Source organism: Salmo salar, unplaced genomic scaffold (assembly GCF_965601325.2).
Source record: "Salmo salar unplaced genomic scaffold, fSalSal1 ptg000587l, whole genome shotgun sequence".
NCBI classification, from domain to species: Eukaryota; Metazoa; Chordata; class Actinopteri; order Salmoniformes; family Salmonidae; genus Salmo; species Salmo salar.
This window is the reverse complement of record NW_027675427.1, coordinates 782,873-803,608: the sequence shown is the minus strand read 5'-3', so window position 1 is coordinate 803,608 and position 20,736 is coordinate 782,873. Positions and strand designations below refer to the sequence as shown.

The following is a 20,736-nucleotide window of genomic DNA, read 5'->3' as shown; positions in this document are numbered from 1 at the left end:
AACAAAACTCATCTCCGACACGGAAAAACGTGCAGTCAAAATAAATTGTGATCTATAGCAACGCACTAGCTAAACGCAAAAAAACGAATCTTCTTGACTGCCCACCCTTGAGACAATCAGAAACCAAGTTGTCCTTACCACAGACATGTCTGATTTCAAGAGGAAACTCCTGCAATATCCGTAGTAACTTTCCACCTCACTGCGGAGCTTCTCTCTCTATTCAGGGTTCACTAGATAGGCATGTTGTTGGAACGGGGCCCAGTCCCCAATGTCATGCTCTAGTACATTTGGGTTGGCACATCTGAGAATGAACCCTGATATTCTAAAAACAGGGCAACAATGTCATTATAATTGCACCAAAAAAATTGTCAGTTGGTTGCATAAATAATTTTCACTACTAAATGTTACATGAAATGTAAATATTTGATTGCATAGTCATATTTTCAACGTCATTTTGCTAGATGGGATATCCCCAATGTCAAAACAGTTTTAACGTGTCCAAATCAATAACCAATATGCAGAAACAGTTTGTGATAAATTGAAAACCTAAACATAACATGTGCTATATACACAAACATCTGCCACAATAATTATATTACTTGTATTATTTAAAACAAGCACCTTATAAAACTGTACAAGCACCAGAAACACTGTTGTTTTGACAAGTAGCAATAAATCACTGATATCCATTAGGGGGGAAATCAGGTTGTACGTGCTGTTGAAACTAACATAACTAAAAAAACACATGGAAATGGAGATATATTTCACCTCACTGGTTAGAGGACAACCAGCAGAAGACAGTCAGCTACATTTTGGACTGATACATTTAAATTTAGGGGTCCCTAAACAAAGGAACACAACACTTATTTGTCATAACTCATCGATATCATGTGGATTTTTTTTTCTTTTTACCGTTGTTTTACCAGTTAAGTTGACTGAGAACACATTCTCATTTACAGCAACAACCTGGGGAATAGTTACAGGGGAGAGGAGGGGAATGAACGAGCCAATTGTAAGCTGGGGATGATTAGGTGGCCGTGATGGTATGAGGGCCAGATTGGGAATTTAGCCAGGACACCGGGGTTAACACCCATACTCTTACAATAAGTGCAATGGGATCTTTAATGACCTCAGAGAGTCAGGACACCCGTTTAACGTCCCATCCGAAAGACTGCACCCTACACTGGGCAGTCACTGCCCTGGGGCATTGGGATATTGTTTAGACCAGAGGAAAGAGTGCCTCCGACTGGCCCTCCAACACCACTTCCAGCAGCATATGGTCTCCCATCCAGGGACTGACCAGGACCAACCCTGCTTAGCTTCAGAAGCAAGCCAGCAGTGGGATGCAGGGTGGTATGCTGCTGGCAATCAATTGTGCGAAAGGAGGGAGATGAGGTTACACGTCCTGTTAAAACGAACAGCTCAAAAACCACACGGAATCTGTGGATAATGTGTACATCCCTGGTCAGAGGACAATTTGTAGAAAACAGCTCGCTACATTTTGAAGTGTTGCATTTTGATTCAAGTGGGTCACCAACATGGTAAGTGTAACACAACTCTTTTTGTTAAATCACATAAATAGTAACTCTTCCATTTCAGAGCCTGGATTTTCCACCTGAGGTTAATATCCATATCATGTTGAAATCAATAGAACAGGGGACAAACGTTTAGGGTTCTACATTGTGACATCATTAAAATACTCCTTCTACAATGTTAAAACATTCTACATTGTGACACTATTAAAATACTCCTTCTACAATGTTAAAACATTCTACATTGTGACATTTCATTGATATCATGAAACAACTCCTTCATGTATTTTCTGATGTTTGATCAGAGGTCTTTTATCTGTGAATCTCTTGTCACACTGATCACAGCTATAAGGTTTCTCTCCTGTGTGTGTTCTCTGGTGTTGAGTCAGAGTGCTAGATGTAGTAAAACTCTTCCCACATTGACCACAGCTATAAGGTTTCTCTCCTGTGTGTGTTCTCTGGTGTTTAGTCAGAGTGCTAGATGTAGTAAAACTCTTCCCACATTGACCACAGCTATAAGGTTTCTCTCCTGTGTGTGTTCTCTGGTGTAAAGTCAGATATCTAGATGTAGTAAAACTCTTCCCACATTGACCACAGCTATAAAGTTTCTCTCCTGTGTGTGTTCTCTGGTGTAAAGTCAGATATCTAGATGTAGTAAAACTCTTCCCACATTGACCACAGCTATAACGTTTCTCTCCTGTGTGTGTTCTCTGGTGTTGAGTCAGATATCTAGATGTAGTAAAACTCTTCCCACATTGACCACAGCAATACGGTTTCTCTCCTGTGTGTGTTCTCTGGTGTTGAGTCAGAGTGCTAGATATAGTAAAACTCTTCCCACATTGACCACAGCTATAAGGTTTCTCTCCTGTGTGTGTTCTCTGGTGTGATACCAGATGGCCAGATTCACCAAAACTCTTCCCACATTGATCACAGCTATAAGGTTTCTCTCCTGTGTGTATTCTCTGGTGTGATACCAGATGGCCAGATTGACCAAAACTCTTCCCACATTGATCACAGCTATAAGATTTCTCTCCTGTGTGTATTCTCTGGTGTAGAGTCAGAGTGAAAGATGCCGCAAACCTCTTCCCACATTGACCACAGATATAACGTTTCTCTCCTGTGTGTGTTCTCTGGTGCACTGTCAGCCCTCCAGATTGACCAAAACTCTTCCCACATTGATTACAGCTATAAGATTTCTCTCCTGTGTGTGTTCTCCGGTGTTTAGTCAGACCGCTAGTCTGTAAAACTCTTCCCACATTGAGTACAGCTATAAGGTTTCTCTCCTGTGTGGATTCTCTGATGAAATTTAATGCCTGATGGGGAGGTGAATCTCTTCCCACAGTCAGAGCAGCAGTGAGTTCTCTTCCCTGTGGATGTCTGCAGGTGTTTATTGAGGTGTTCTAATGTGGAGAGGCTCTTCTCTGCCTCTTCAGCATCAAGAGGTTGTTGAGGCTCCCCAGAGGATCCACGATAGTCCCATATCTCTCCTGTGTGAACAACAAAGTCAGACAGATGGTTAAAGGCCCACAACAGCGGTAATCCACTGTAAAAGGTGATGCCAACAGCGGAGCCATGATGTTGGACAACAATTGACGTCTGTAATGAATGTTAAAATTATTTGATATTTGCCTTAAAATGAGCAAGAATAGTCATATTTTGTCTTGTTTTCACATTCGTAGTGACATCGATGATTGTAGGCTAGAAATAAGATATTCATGTTGTTGAACCTCTAAGCAGTGTGCCAGACAAGTTTTGGTCTCCAATATAGGCCCCTTTCTGTGTTTGCTAAAATTGCGGCACGAGGGCAATTTGATTGCAGAAACTCCTCCCTGCTAATGAGGAAACCGATAGTTACGGATGTACGATATCTGCCTGGAGCAAAAATGGTGAGCAAAGATTTTAGCTTTTCACAATGTATTCTGAATGTGAATGGGGGAAACTCAGGGGAGTAACCTCCATTTCCAGGTTGCTTATGAGTTCATTTCACATTACCTTGGATTATAATTGTAAGGATATTTTTGAATGTCCTGTTTAATAAAATGTTTGCTAAAGCATTAAGAATTATGTGTAATTATTGAAGAACTGCGTTAATGACAGTATCCATTTGGGTGTTGTCAATAAAGTTAAGATTTTATTTATTTATTTAACCAGGTAGGCCAGTTGAGAACAAGTTCTCATTTACAACTGCGACCTGGCCAAGATAAAGCATAGCAGTGCGACACAAACAACACAGAGTTACAAGTGGGATAAACAAACGTACAGTCAATAACACGACAGAAAAATCTATATACAGTGTGTGCAAATGGATTAAGGAGGTAAGGCAATAAATAGGCCATAGTAGCAGAGTAATTACAATTTAGCAAATTAACCTCTATGGGCTAGGCGGGACGAATTCGTCCCACCTACGTAACAGCCACTTGAAGCCTGTGGCACGATTTTCAAAACCTTAAAAATCATATTACTTCAATTTCTCAAACATATGACTATTTTACAGCTATTTAAAGACAAGACTCTCGTTAATCTAACCACACTGTCCGATTTCAAAAAGGCTTTACAACGAAAGCAAAACATTAGATTATGTCAGCAGAGTACCAAGCCAGAAATAATCAGACACCCATTTTTCAAGCTAGCATATAATGTCACAAAAACCCAGAAGACAGCTAAATGCAGTACTAACCTTTGATGATCTTCATCAGATGACAACCCTAGGACATTATGTTATACAATACATGCATGTTTTGTTCAATCAAGTTCATATTTATATCAAAAACCAGCTTTTTACATTAGCATGTGACGTTCAGAACTAGCATACCCCCCGCAAACTTCCGGAGGAATTCGCTAACATTTTACTAAATTACTCACGATAAACGTTCACAAAAAGCATAACAATTATTTTAAGAATTATAGATACAGACCTCCTCTATGCACTCGATATGTCCGATTTTAAAATAGCTTTTTGGTGAAAGCACATTTTGCAATATTCTAAGTACATAGCCCAGGCATCACGGGCTAGCTATTTAGACACCCGGCAAGTTTAGCACTCACCATAATCATATTTACTATTATAAAAGTTTGATTACATTTTGTTGTCTTCGTCAGAATGCACACCCAGGACTGCTACTTCAATAACAAATGTTGGTTTGGTCCAAAATAATCCATCGTTATATCCGAATAGCGGCGCTTTGTTCGTGCGTCCCAGACACTATCCGAAATGGTAAATCAGGGTCGCGAGCATGGCGCAATTCGTGACAAAAAAAATCTAAATATTCCATTACCGTACTTCGAAGCATGTCAACCGCTGTTTAAAATCCATTTTTATGCAATTTTTCTCGTAAAAAAGCGATAATATTCCGACCGGGAATGTCCATTTAGCTAAACTGAGGAAAGTAAACAAAGCTTTCGGTCGACGCGGGCACGCGCCTGAGTCTCACAGTACTGTAACCAGCCACTACCCAAACGTGCTACTTTGTTTCAGCCAGAGCCTGCAAAGCCACGATTCAGCTTTTTGCCGCCTTCTGAGACCCTATGGCAGCCGTAGGAAGTGTCACGGGACAGCTAAGATCCTCACTCTTCAATAAACAGAGACAAGAAGAACGACACCTTGTCAGACAGGCCACTTCCTGCCTGAAACCTTGTCAGGTTTTTGCCTGCCAAATGAGTTCTGTTATATTCACAGACACCATTCAAACAGTTTTAGAAACTTTAGGGTGTTTTCTATCCATATGTAATAAGTATATGCATATTCTAGTTACTGGGTAGGAGTGGTAACCAGATTAAATCGGGTACGTTTTTTATCCAGCCGTGTCAATACTGCCCCCTATCCTAAACAGGTTAACACTGGAGTGATAGATGTGCAGATGATGTGCAAGTAGAGTTACTGGGGTGCAAAAGAGCAAAACAAGTATATAAAAACATGGGGATGAGGTAGGCAGTTGGATGGGCTATTTACAGATGGGCTGTGTACAGCTGCAGCAATCGGTAAGCTGCTCAGATAGCTGATGCTTAAAGGTAGTGAGGGAGATATAAGTCTTTAAAGTCAGCAATTGTTGCAATTCCTTCCATTTTTTTTTACATTTTAGTCATTTAGAAGACGCTCTTATCCAGAGCGACTTACAGTAGTGAATGCATACATTTTTTTCCTGTTCCAGTGATTGGCAGCAGAGAACTGGAAGGAAAGTCGGCCAAAGGAGGTGTTGGCTTTGGGGATGACCAGTGAGATATACCTCCTGGAGCGCGTGCTATGGGTGGGTGTTGCTATGGTGACCAGTGAGCTGAGTTAAGGCGGCCTAGCAAAGACTTGTAGATGACCTGGAGCCAGTGGGTTTGGCGACGAATATGTAGCGAGGGCCAGCCGACGAGAGCATACAGTTCGCAGTGGTGGGTGCTATATGGGGATTGGTGACAAAACGGATGGCACTGTGATAGACTGCATCCAGTTTGCTGAGTAGAGTGTTGGAGGCTATTTTGAAAATGACATCGCCGAAGTCAAGGATTTATAAGATAGTCAGTTTTACGAGGGTATGTTTGGCAGTGTGAGTGAAGGAGGCTTTGTTTGCGAAATAGGAAGCCAATTCTAGATTTAATTTTGGATTGGAGATGCTTAATATTTTAATATGAGTCTGGAAGGAGAGTTTACCAGACACTTAGAATATGTGGACAACAACAAATACCTAAGTCAGAATCGTCCAGAGTAGTGATGCTAGTCAGGCGGCGGGTGCAGAGAAGATTGGTTGAAGAGCATGCATTTAATTTTACTAGCAATTAAGAGCAGTTGGTGGCCACAGAAGGAGTTTGGTATTGCATTGAATGGCATTGAAGCTCATTTGGAGGTTTGTTAATCTGTTATGGATAGGGGGCAGTATTTTCACGGCCGGATAAAAATGTTACCTGATTTAATCTGGTTATCACTCCTGCCCAGAAACTAGAATATGCATATAATTGTTAGCTTTGGATAGAAAACTACCTAAAGTTTCTAAAACTGTTTGAATGGTGTCTGAGAGTATAACAGAACTCATATGGCAGGCCAAAACCTGAGAAGATTCTATACAGGAAGTGCCCTCTGACCATTTCTTGGCCTTCTATAGCCTCTTTATCGAAAACAGAGGATCTCTGCTGTAACGTGACATTTTCTAAGGCTCCCATAGGCTCTCAGAAGGCGCCAGAATGTTGAATGATGACTCTGTAGTCCCTGGGCTAAAAACAGTAGCGCATTTGGATAGTGGTCGATCTGAGAACAATGACACGGGTGCGCGCATGCACGTGAAGACACCATTTCTTCTGTCAGTCTTTGAACGAAAACAATGTCTCCCGGTCGGAATATTATCGCTATTTTACGAGAAAAATCGCATAAAAATTGATTTTAAACAGTGTTTGACATGCTTCGAAGTGCAGTAATGGAATATTTTGAAATCTTTTGTCACGATACGCGCCAGCGCATCACCCTTCGGATAGTGTCTTGAACTCAAGAACAAAACGCCGCTATTTGGATATAACTATGGATTATTTGGAACCAAAACAACATTGGGTGTAAAGTACAAGTCCTGGGAGTGCATTCTGACGAAGAACAGCAAAGGTAATCCAATTTTTCTTATAGTAAATCTCAGTTTGGTGAGTGCCAAAATTGGTAGGTGTCAAAATAGCTAGCCTGTGATGGCCGGGCTATCTACTCAGAATATTGCAAAATGTGCTTTCACCGAAAAGCGGACACCGCGATTGCATAAAGGAGTTCTGTATCTATAAATCTTAAAATAATTGTTATGTTTTTTGTGAACGTTTATCGTGAGTAATTTAGTAAATTCACCGGTAGTTTTCGGTGGGTATGCTAGTTCTGAAAGTCACATGCTAATGTAAAAAGCTGGTTTTTGATATAAATATGAACTTGATTGAACAAAACATGCATGTATTGTATAACATAATGTCCTAGGAGTGTCATCTGATGAAGATCATCAAAGGTTAGTGCTGCATTTAGCTGTGGTTTTGGTTTTTGTGACATTATATGCTAGCTTGAAAAATGGGTGTCTGATTATTTCTGGCTGGGTACTCTCCTGACAATCTAATGTTTTGCTTTCGCTGTAAAGCCTTTTTGAAATCGGACAATGTGGTTAGATTAACGAGTCTTGTCTTTAAAATGGTGTAAAATAATCATATGTTTGAGAAATTTAAGTTATAGCATTTTTGAGGTATTTGTATTTCACGACACGCGATTCCACTGGCTGTTGACCTCGCCTAGACAGGTTAACCTCTCTCGGGTATGTCGTCCCACCTAGTCAACAGCCAGTGGAATCGAGTGGCGCGAAATACGAAAAACCTTAAAAATGCTATTACTTCAATTTCTCAAACATATGACTTTATGTGATTCATATGATGTATGTCGTGACAAAAAATTTCAAAATATTCCATTACGCTGTTTAACCTGTTGGGTCTAGGGGGCAGCATTTGCACGTCTGGATAAAAAAATGTACCCGATTTAATCTGGTTACTAATCCTACCCAGTAACTAGAATATGCATATACTTATTATATATGGATAGAAAACACTCTAAAGTTTCCAAAACTGTTTGAATGGTGTCTGTGAGTATAACAGAACTCATTTGGCAGGCAAAACCCTGAGACATTTTCTGACAGGAAGTGGATACCTGATGTGTTGTATTGACTTTAAACCTATCCCATTGAAAAACACAGGGGTTTAGGAATATTTTGGCACTTCCTATTGCTTCCACTAGATGTCACCAGCCTTTACAAAGTGTTTTGAGTCTTCTGGAGGGAGATCTGACCGAACAAGAGCCATGGAACGGTGATGTCCCATTAGACACCTGGCGCGCTACTTCATGTTGGGTACCCTCGTTCCAATACGTTATAAAAGGCTATGCATTCGTCCACCTTGAATATTATTCATGTTCTGGTTAAAAAAGGCCCTAATGATTTATGCTATACAACGTTTGACATGTTTGAACGAACGGAAATATATTTTTTCCCCTCGTTCATGACGAGAAGTCCGGCTGGCTTACATCATGTGCTAACGAGACGGAGATTTTTGGACATAAATGATGAGCTTTTTTGAACAAAACTACATTCGTTATGGACCTGTGATACCTGGAAGTGACATCTGATGAAGAGAATCAAAGGTAATGGATTATTTACATAGTATTTTCGATTTTAGATCTCCCCAACATGACGTCTAGTCTGTATCGCAACGCGTATTTTTCTGGGCACAGTGCTCAGATTATTGCAAAGTGTGATTTCCCAGTAAGGTTATTTTTAAATCTGGCAAGTTGATTGCGTTCAAAAGATGTAAATCTATAATTCTTTAAATGACAATATAATATTTTACCAATGTTTTCTAATTTTAATTATTTAATTTGTGACGCTGACTTGACTGCCGGTTATTGGAGGGAAACGATTTCCTCAACATCAATGCCATAGTAAAACGCTGTTTTTGTATATAAATATGAACTTGATAGAACTAAAAATGCATGCATTGTCTAACATAATGTCCTAGGAGTGTCATCTGATGGAGATTGTAAAAGGTTAGTGTATCATTTTAGCTGGTTTTATGGTTTTGGTGACCCTGTCTTTGACTTGACAAAACATTACACACAACTCTTGTAAATGTACTGTCCTAACATACTCTAAATTTATGCTTTCGCCGTAAAACCTTTTTGAAATCGTAAAACGTGGTTAGATTAAGGAGATGTTTATCTTTCAAATGGTGTAACATAGTTGTATTTTTGAAAAATTTGAATTTTGACATTTATTTGGATTCAAATTTGCCGCTCTTGAAATGCACCTGCTGTTGATGGAGTGCACCACAGGTGGCACGCTAGCGTCCCACCTAGCCCCAAGAGGTTAAAATCAATTTTTATGCTATTTTTCTCGTAAAATAGCGATAATATTCCAACCGGGCGTAGTTGTTTTCGGTCAAAGGCTGAAAGAAAAACATGGCCACTTCTCGGGGCCGCGCATCTCCTGTCTCTGAGCCACCAGCCTGACCCCTCACAAACAGCACTCCTGTACCTAGCCCAGAGACAGCAGAGATCTCATTCCACTTTCTGGCACCTTCAGAGAGCCTATGGGAGCCTTAGAAATTGTCACGTTACAGCAGAGATCCTGTATTTTCGACAGAGATGCTACAGAAGCACAAGAAATGGTCAGAGAGGGCACTTCCTGTATGAAATCTTCTCATGTTTTGGCCTGCCATATGAGTTCTGTTATACTCACAGACACCATTCAAACAGTTTTATAAACTTTAGAGTGTTTGCTATTCAAATCTACTAATTATATGCATATTCTCGTTTCTGGAAAAGAGCAGTAACCAGTTTAAATCGGGTACGTTTTTTTATCCGGCCGTGAAAATACTGCCCCCTACCCTAGAGAGGTTAACACAGTGTCCAAAGAAGGGCCAGATGTATACAGAATGGTGTCGTCTGAGTAGAGGTGGATCAAGGAATCACCCGCAGCAAGAGCAACATCGTTGGTATATACAGAGAAAAGAGCCGGTCCGAGAATTGAACCCTGTGGTACCCCCACAGAGACTGCCAGAGGTCCGGACAACAGGCCCTCCGATTTGACACATTGAATTCTATCTAAGAAGTAGTTGGTGAACCAGGCGAGTCAGTCATTTGAGAAACCAAGGCTGTTGAGTCTTCCGATAAGAATACAGTGATTGACAGAGTCGAAAGCCTTGGCCAGGTCGAAGAAGAGGGCTGTACAGTATTGTTTCTTATCGATGGCGGTTATGATATCGTTTAGTACCTTGAGTGTGGCTGAGGTGCACCCGTGTCCAGCTCGGAAACCGGATTGCACAGCGGAGAAGGTACGGTGAGATTCGAAATGGTCAGTGATCTGTTTGTTAACTTGGATGTTGATGACTTTAGAAAGGCAGGGCATGATGGATATAGGTCTGTAACAGTTTGGGTCTAGAGTGTCACCCCCTTTGAAGAGGGGGATGACCGCGGAAGTGTTCCAATCTTTAGGAATCTCGGACGATACGAAAGTGAGGTTGAACAGACTAGTAATAGGGGTTGCCACAATGGCGGCGGATAATTTTAGAAAGAGAGGGTCCAGGTTTTGCAACTCTTTCAGAACATCAGCTATCTGGATTTGGGTGAAGGAGAAGATGGGGAGGCTTGGGCAAGTAGCTGCGGGGGGTGGGGAGCTGTTGGCCGGGGTTGGGGTAGCCAGGAGGAAAGCATGGCCAGCCGTCGCGAAATGCTAATTGAAATTCTCAATTATTGTGGAGTTATCGGTGGTGAGTGTTTCCTAGCCTCAGTGCAGTGGGCAGCTGGAAGGAGGTGCTCTTATTCTCCATGGACCTTACAGTGTCCCAAAACTTTTTGGAGTTAGAGCGACAGGATAAAAATGTCTGTTTGAAAAAGCTAGCCTTTGCTTTCCTAACTGACTGTGAATTGGTTCCTGACTTCCCTGAAAAGTTGCATATCGCGGGCAGTATTCAATGCTAGTGCAGTACGCCACAGGATGTTTTTGTGCTGGTCGAGGGCAGTCAGGTATGGAGTGAACCAAGGGCTATATCTGTTCTTAGTTCTACATTTTTTGAAAGGGGCTTATTTAAAGCATCAGACAAGTTACGTACATATAGTTGATTTTATTAAAACACATGGAGCGATTGGTAGAAAGAACAGATGACTCTTGGTTGACCAAGATGTATTTTAGGTGAGGACAGCACTAGAACATGATTTTGGGGCTCCCGAGTGGCACAGCGGTCTAAGACACTGCATCTCAGTGCTAGAGGCGTCACTACAGGCTGTATCACAACCGGCCGTGATTGGGAGTCCCATAGGGTGGTGCACAATTGGCCCAGCGTCGTCCGGGGTAGGCCATCATTGGAAATAAGAATTTGTTCTTAACTGACTTGCCTAGTTAAATAAAGGTTACATTTAAATAAATAAGTGTTTTTTGACAAACCGTTTTTTACAAACCCGTCAAGGCTCCAAATTTGAGAAGGGTTTAAAACAAAGGTTTCAAACCAATCCATGAATGTTATTGAATCTAGGTATGTTTCGCCTTTAATGTAATGACATGAAAAAAATTGGCTGAATATTATACAATGACTTATCAACAGCTGTAATAATTTGACCCGCACAGGAAATCTACACTGGTAATTCTATAATATACTATATAGCCTAGAAACCTGGTTAAACTATCAATATGACATCATGGATGAATTCTAGAATATACTATATAGCCTAGAAACCTGGTTAAACAATCATTATGACATCATGGATGAATTCTAGAATATACTATATAGCCTAGTAACCTGGTTAAACTATCATTATGACATCATGGATGAATTCTAGAATATACTATATAGCCTAGAAACCTGGTTAAACAATCATTATGACATAATGGATGAATTCTAGAATATACTATATATCCTAGAAACCTGGTTAAACTATCATTATGACATCATGGATGAATTCTAGAATATACTATATAGCCTAGAAACCTGGTTAAACTATCATTATGACATCATGGATGAATTCTAGAATATACTATTTATCCTAGAAACCTGGTTAAACTATCATTATGACATCATCGATGAATTCTAGAATATACTATATAGCCTAGAAACCTGGTTAAACTATCATTATGACATCATGGATGAATTCTAGAATATACTATATAGCCTAGAAACCTGGTTAAACTATCATTATGACCTCATGGATGAATTCTAGAATATACTATATAGCCTAGAAACCTGGTTAAACTATCATTATGACATCATGGATGAATTCTAGAATATACTATATAGCCTAGAAACCTGGTTAAACTATCATTATGACATCATGGATGAATTCTAGAATATACTATATAGCCTAGAAACCTGGTTAAACTATCATTATGACATCATGGATGGCCAGTCTTTGTATTTATAGTGTAGTCCATTCAGGGGGTAGTCCTGAGCTGAACTCAATCCTGGATCCAGCGACTGTCAAGACAACACCTTATAACTGTTACGCCAAGATGTCTGAACTTCTTGAACAGGTCGCTAGGTGTTGGGTTACGGTTGCTACAATAGCTTTCTCTATGAATTTGAGAGTGGTTACACTTCTTCCCCCATCCCTCAGCTGTTTACCAAACCAAGACTCTGGGCAGCCATTTTGTTGCTGTTTAAAAACCCACACAACCCAGCAATCTGCAGTTCAAACAATAACAAATCTGTAATTCCACCACTGTTTTGGTAATAAGATGATTATGGGGTTGGAGAAATGTAACTACTTTAAAATTCATAGACAGACCTATGGATGCAAGGACTGACCATCCATGATATCAACATTATAGTTTTAACCATGTTGAGGCTATACAGTGTTGATTTACATTGTTTCTAGACATTGGAGTAAAAAAAGCTTATTTGGGGTTCTGATGGGGTACAACAGTTGAACTAAGCTCATGAGACGTGTGTTATATTCTTCAAGAATACATGGCTATAAAAAAATCATTAAAAAGTCACAATATGGATGTAACAATTGCAGATTTCCCCTTTAACACCACACATCAGTTAAACAACTGCAGAGTTTGTGCCTCTGTATTTAAGACAGTACTTACTAGTGTTAATCAGGGCCCGTTCATCGTTAGAACCATTGGATGCCTTAACATGCCTTTGGGAAACCGGGCCCAGATATCCAGATTCTTCCTCTTCTTCCTTCTTCGATGTGACAGTCATCTCCCCCTCCTCCTCTTTCACTCCAAAAACTGCATCCTCCTCTTCTTTTACTGTAACATCCTCCTCCATCACTCTGAACGCGTCTTCCTCTTCTTTCACTGTAACATCTTTCTCTTCTTCTTTCACGGTAACAGCCTCACCCTCTACTTGTTTTTGTATTGAAACAGCCTCCTCTTCCTCCTCCTCTTTGACGAGAGCTTCTTTCTCCGTCCAGCAGACATCTTCTTTAGCAGGAGGAGAGTAGCTTAGTGAGCACATGGTCGGAGATGTTAGCTAGCTAGGCTAATGCTAACTTAACCAGCCCGCTAGCTGACCAATAACAAAAACACCGTAAATATGAAATTAAATCGGATAACTAACTAGACGACAGAAGTGGGTTTAAAACACAGTGGCTAATATACACTAAAGCATCTAAAGAGCTTTATTGTTCGGCTATTTTGTCTAGCGAGCTACCGTGGTGTCTGACTAACTGTTGCTACTGTTGAAAGAAGCTTTCCGTCCACTACATTATACGTCACACCAACAGCATTACCTTAAATTCCCACACCGCCATCTGCTGACTGGAGTGGGTAACGCAGTTGAGTAAAATGTTTATTTTATTGTCAGACAAAAAGTTAAAGTGTAGGAAGCATGAGTTTTTACTCACCAGCGTAACAACACAGTGTGGTTAAAGACCTAGTAAGCTAGTTGTAGTCACGATATGGTTACCTATAAGTACAAACAGCTATGTTTTTGCATTATTACAAATGTATTAACTTATTTCGGGAAATCTTCTAAACTACCCACAATGCACTATTTCCCAACGTCATATGTATTATCAACTCTATGCTACCGAGTTTGTATGCCAGTGTAACGGTGTAATGAAGTTACATTTAAAAAATGTATTTAACCATTATTTAACCAGGCAAGCCAGCTAAGAACAAATTCTTATTTACAATGACCGACCTACCCCTGCCAAACCCCTGCCAAACCCTAACCCAGACGATGCTGGGCCACTGTGCGTTGCCCTATGGGACTCCCTGTCACGGCCTGTTATGATACAGCCTAGTTTTGAACCAGGGTCTGTAGTGATGCCTCTAGCACTGAGATGCAGGACCTTAGACTGCTGCTCGTGTCTTTACATTACAGTCAGTGATAAAGGTATGGGATTCTGGGTAATCCAAAGCAGATTTATGGAGAATTTGAAAATTGAGTGGTCCTGGGATAGAAATGTATGAAGTTGACATTAGATCATAAACCATCCACTTTTTAAATCATACATTAGCAATTTATGTTTTAGTAACTTCTGTTGTTGGTTTGGCCTCTCTTTATATGTTATTTGCCGAATCTCAGTTTTCCATGTGGGTTTTATGCTAAAGTTCCCTCTATCAAGTTGGTAGCAAACTGGAAAATGCATCTTCTTCAGGAGTGCTATTTATATCCTGATCATTCATCCACACTGCATCTTCTTTAGGAGTGCTATTTATATCCTGATCATTCATCCACACTGCATCTTCTTTAGGAGTGCTATTTATATCCTGATCATTCATCCTCACTACATCTTCTTCAGGAGTGCTATTTATATCCTGTCGACTACTGATCATTCATCCACACTGCGTCTTCTTTAGGAGTGCTATTTATATCCTGATCATTCATCCACACTGCATCTTCTTTAGGAGTGCTATTTATATCCTGATCATTCATCCACACTGCATCTTCTTTAGGAGTGCTATTTATATCCTGATCATTCATCCACACTGCATCTTCTTTAGGAGAGCTATTTATATCCTGATCATTCATCCACACTGCATCTTCTTTAGGAGAGCTATTTATATCCTGATCATTCATCCACACTGCATCTTCTTTAGGAGTGCTATTTATATCCTGATCATTCATCCACACTGCATCTTCTATAGGAGTGCTATTTATATCCTGTCACTACTGATCATTCATCCACACTGCATCTTCTTTAGGAGTGCTATTTATATCCTGATCATTCATCCACACTGCATCTTCTTTAGGAGTGCTATTTATATCCTGATCATTCATCCTCACTGCATCTTCTTTAGGAGTGCTATTTATATCCTGATCATTCATCCACACTGCATCTTCTATAGGAGTGCTATTTATATCCTGATCATTCATCCACACTGCATCTTCTTTAGGAGTGATATTTATATCCTGATCATTCATCCACACTGCATCTTCTTTAGGAGTGCTATTTATATCCTGATCATTCATCCACACTGCATCTTCTTTAGGAGTGCTATTTATATCCTGTCGACTACTGATCATTCATCCACACTGCATCTTCTTTAGGAGTGCTATTTATATCCTGATCATTCATCCACACTGCATCTTCTATAGGAGTGCTATTTATATTCTGATCATTCATCCACACTGCATCTTCTTTAGGAGTGCTATTTATATCCTGATCATTCATCCACACTGCATCTTCTATAGGAGTGCTATTTATATTCTGATCATTCATCCACACTGCATCTTCTATAGGAGTGCTATTTATATCCTGTCGACTACTGATCATTCATCCACACTGTGTGTCTCATCAATGCAGGTAATTTATGACATGTATAAAGTATGTGTTTTATAAACTCATGAACACCAGCCAGTTTATCAGCCCGGTTCTGTTAGTTTAGGTGGATTATACTTCTTCACCACCAGAGGGGGACGTTGAGTAATATTTCAGGTTAATTTGATATATTTTGATACTAAAATGGATGACAGTTTATTCTGATGTTGTGAATATGAGATTACACATGGAAACTATGTATTTATTTTATTATAGTAAATTAGGAATTATTAGGAACTGTTAAATCCACTATATGATCATAATAACTTTGACAGACATCTTGATTGTTTTTTGTTAGTATATTATAGGGCAGATTTATGGAGAATTGCTATGGGAGTGCTATTTATATCCCGTCACTACTGATCATTCATCCATACTGTGTGTGTCCCATCATTTCAGCTTTGGAAATAAATGAACTATCCATCCATTGCTCCTTCCTGTGTTGACTCACTGACTTGAGGGACCAGGAAGGTCACACTAGGTTGATATCTAGCTCAAGCTTGCAAACGTTAGTCACACCTCATGCTTTTCATGAACTGTGTGGTTGTGTTATCTAGAGGGAACCCGTTAGCACAGTAGCTCTGGTGCCTCTTGCCGTGGGATATCAACCTGCTTGCTCGTTTTTTTGTTTTTTTTGTTGACACAACAGGCTGAAAAGCGTCAATGCTTCAGGAAGCTTTGTTTCCCCATCACTACTTTTCAGCATGTTCTCTGTGAAGTCGACTACGGGAGTTTTGTCACCTTTTCCACCTTGGCTTACTGCTAGCGCACTAGCTGACTGACTTCTGGAATCTATCTATTTTGGATGTTGAGGATTTTCCCAGCCATCATTCTGTATGTCTCTGCTCTTTTGATCTGCAGTTATGTTTTAGTTGGGTTTTGTTAATCGGGTTCTAACTGGTCTCTTGTAGTTGGGCTCCAGCTCGCTGACCATAACTAGTTGGCTAAATAGCTAATGTTAGCTGGCTGGCTAAGATAACTGCATATAGCTAACATTCTTTGATATTTGGTTAGATAGCGTTATGTATTTCCAAAACGTTGGTTTAAACGATTGGTTTAATTTGAAGTTCTTTCTGTTGTTGTTTACATCACAGGGAATAGACCGGTCTTCCATATTACATCACACCTGCCTTTGGCATTCTTCTGAATTCTGATTGGTTTTATGTAATAACTCCAAAAATAGAACAGTGAGGTGTAACTTTGCATTGGGACTTAAAACAATTTTTGGGAAAAATATTTTATTTGATCTTTTATAAACTTTACCATAACCTAACCATTTTATTTCTCTCCGTCTCACTCACTTTACATGTGTAGATAATAAAGCATTTGACCTTTCCACTGCGTTAACAATGGAGGATTGGTTGATTTCCAGTTTAAGTATTTAAGATGATTAACGAGAAAAGTATTGTCCAACCATCGGGTAACTTGTTTCATGCTTATCAAAGGTGATGGTGAATTTCAGATGTTCACTGCTTGTATTAATGAAGGAGTGGAATCGATGAAGTTCCTCTGCTGTCCCCTGGAATAGATGGAACACGTCATCAATGAAGACTTTTTCAGAGCCTGATGAGCTGCTAGAATGGATTGTTAGGGCTGACAATCACATTCTTCTCTAACAACCCCACATACAGATTGGCATAATTTAGGGTGACCAAATTTTAGTTTTCCAAAAAGAGGACATGTCCGGGAAAAAGAGGACGTATGGTCACCCTACTGTAAATGCAATATATTTGGAAAAAATCCCATTATTTTCCAGTGTTTCTTTGATGTATTGCGCGATCGTATCAGCTGTCTCATTTGGAGTGTTTTTAACTTCGACTAATTTACTTTGCACGCCACCATTCTTCCAATCAAAATACTGAATAAGCAGAGGGAATATTTCCACAGCACCGTGATTGCTCCCATCAGTAGAAACACCACAGTAAGGTATGTCTTCTAGTGCTTTCTGAGCTATGTCGACAGAATGTGGTGCTATCACAGCGTTAACAATTGCTTCGGTCTTAGTACGAGCGCTTGAAAAAGGTCAAAGCAATGCAAAACCCCCAAAACGCACACAACGAATGGCGACTGTAGGAAGCAAAAGCCGAATCCCGGACATTTTAGGCGATTTAGAAATCCTGGCCGGACGCATTTTTTTAGGTCCAAAAAGAGGACATGTCCGGGAAAAAGAGGACGTATGGTCACCCTACATAATTAGATGCTATTTTTAAACTACAATGACCATAATGCACTGCGTGCCTACTTGTCTTGTCTGTGTTTATTTTACACCTGCTATGTAAAAGAGACAGAAGAATGCACGATGGTCAATGCTTTCTGGGATCCTTGGGACATCCCTATCCTAAACCCTAACCTTAACCCCTACCTTAACCATTTTAAATGTCAACTTCAATGGGCTATGGACGTCCCAAGGATGTATCTCTACCTGAAAATACATGATCTAAGTGATTGATAGTTGGTATTCAGCAGTCATAAAGCCTTATTTACTTTAATGAACTACTAAAATAGTGATTTTGTCAGACAGCATAGACAGCAGCTCTACACTTTATTGACTGACTGATCCATTCATCCTTCCATCCCTCCTCAGCCCTCCTCTCCTCTGAAGACCCAGTGAGGGTGGAGCTCAGTCAGAGAGCTGTTGAGGGACTGGTTAGGAAGAACACTTCTACAGCCAGAGAGGTGAGAGGTCACACATGGTTTAGATGGTAAATATTTATGTCCCCTTAGCGGTTCATCACGTCAGCTAAAGGGAATATGTTCCATCGTCTATGTTTATTTACATTAGTGCAAATTCTCCACTGATATTGGTGTAATTTCTCACCCCTTTTGGCTGTATGAAAGTTCATTTCCCCTCAGACACACATTTGTTCTTTGATATTATGAAGGTCATTTGTGTCAACTGTACTTTTCCCCTCATTCACCCCATCTCTTTACATTGCTTATGCATATTCAGTGGCCTGACTGCATCCAGACTATGTCAAAGGCCCATCCTGGTAGATCTGAACCTAATGCAGCTTGGAGTGATCAGAAGTCACATTTAGGTGCCAGGTGTAACTGAGGCCATAGATGCTCCATATCCATTACTTTGAGTGTTATAATATGACTAAATGTGTTTCTGTGTTGCAGGGGCAGTCAAGAAATGGAACAGCAAGTCCACAGAACATGACATAAGCAGAGCTGTGGGAGACCACCTCAAGCCCCTGGTAGAGCCGGGGGTGGTGTTTACCACTCCACCACGCCTTCAGCAGGCTGGAAACGTGGGATTGATCTGGTTGATCCATTTGTTTGTTTCAGTTTCCAGTAGTTGAATCCTTTGACGTATTGTTGAATTAAACATTTATCTTCAACAAATGCACTGGGTTGGTTGAAAAGTGATACTAAATGTACATACCAGCACTATTTTGACATAGTGGGAGATATAATGAATTTATACTGTTTTCATAATAAGATGGACCAAGATACGTATTGGTTTTACAAGAGTCTGTTGATTGTCAGTCATTGGGTTAATTTCTTTTGCAATATGTTCAAATCAAGCTTTATTTATACAGCACATTTCAGACATGGATGCTTCACAGGAAAAAAATTTAATGAAAATAAACAGAAATATTTACCACAACAAACATAAGATTAACAACTGAAAGACGAATTAGCATTCTAAGGAAAATCCATTGATTAAAATATTAATTGGATGCAACATCCAACCCAAAATATAAGCTTGTTTTTTAGGAGGGGCTCTGAAAGACACTATGGGGGTGTCCCACCATGAGACCCACTAAATCTGCCCAAGAAGAGGCAAACAAAAGAAAAACCCACACCAAACTTAAAGACAGGAAGTAAACCAAAAAGGTGGAGCAACTAAAGGTGTTGACTCTCCACATGTATCAAGACAACTGGAGCACTGGGCCAGACACTCTTAAATAGAACCTGGACCAGCTCAGGTGAAACACCTTCCCACTAACGAGATGGACAAGCCAGCACAGGTGTAACACATACTGACTAACGAGGTGACACCAATCAGTGCGTCCTACGTGCTAACGAGCTAGACGTGCTGACGGAGCTAGACGTGCTAACGAGCTAGACGAGCTAGACGGGCTAACGAGCTTGCTAACGAGTTAGACGTGCTAACGGGCTAGACGAGCTTGCTTAACGAGCTTGCTTAACGAGCTTGCTTAACGAGCTTGCTTAACGAGCTTGCTAACGAGCTTGCTAACGAGCTTGCTAACGAGCTTGCTAACGAGCTTGCTAACGAGCTTGCTAACGAGCTTGCTAACGAGCTTGCTAACGAGCTTGCTAACGAGCTTGCTAACGAGCTTGCTAACGAGCTTGCTAACGAGCTTGCTAACGAGCTTGCTAACGAGCTTGCTAACGAGCTTGCTAACGAGCTAAAGTCCAACCTCAAAACATTAATGGAAAAACCAAAGCCTGTAACACCTTCCCCCTTAAGACAACAAATATATCCTATATTTTTGTTGGACAAGTTTGCTCACCATCAACAGAAAACAACTTCCACTTCACATTATAATCAACTACAATGCTTCACCTTCACCAATATAAACATGGTGTCTACTGGCTGTCAACAATTAAAAACAAGAAGAAAAAAAACTCGTAAAGCTCACTAGCTTCTAGAACTCTCGTCTTCCTAAAACTCACTAGCTTCTAGAACTCTCGTCTTCCTAAAACTCACTAGCTTCTAGAACACTTGTCTTCCTAAAACTCACTAGCTTCTAGAACTCTCGTCCCCTTGGAACGAGCCCAAACAAAACTCATCTCCAATAGGACACAGACATGTCTGATTTCAAGAGGAAACTCCTGCAATATCCGTAGTAACTTTCCACCTCACTGCAGAGCTTCTCTCTCTTTTCAGGGTTCACTAGATAGGCATGTTGTTGGATCGGGGCCCAGTTCCCAATGTCATGCTCTAGTACATTTGGGTTGGCACATCTGAGAATGAACCCTGAT

General features: G+C 40.3%; 1 pseudogene; it reads right to left on the bottom strand.

The window, feature by feature from the left end:
• Positions 1-697: 697 nt before the first annotated feature.
• LOC145876390 (uncharacterized) lies at positions 698-16,919 on the bottom strand (annotated as a pseudogene).
• Between the last annotated feature and the right edge of the window lie 3,817 nt (positions 16,920-20,736).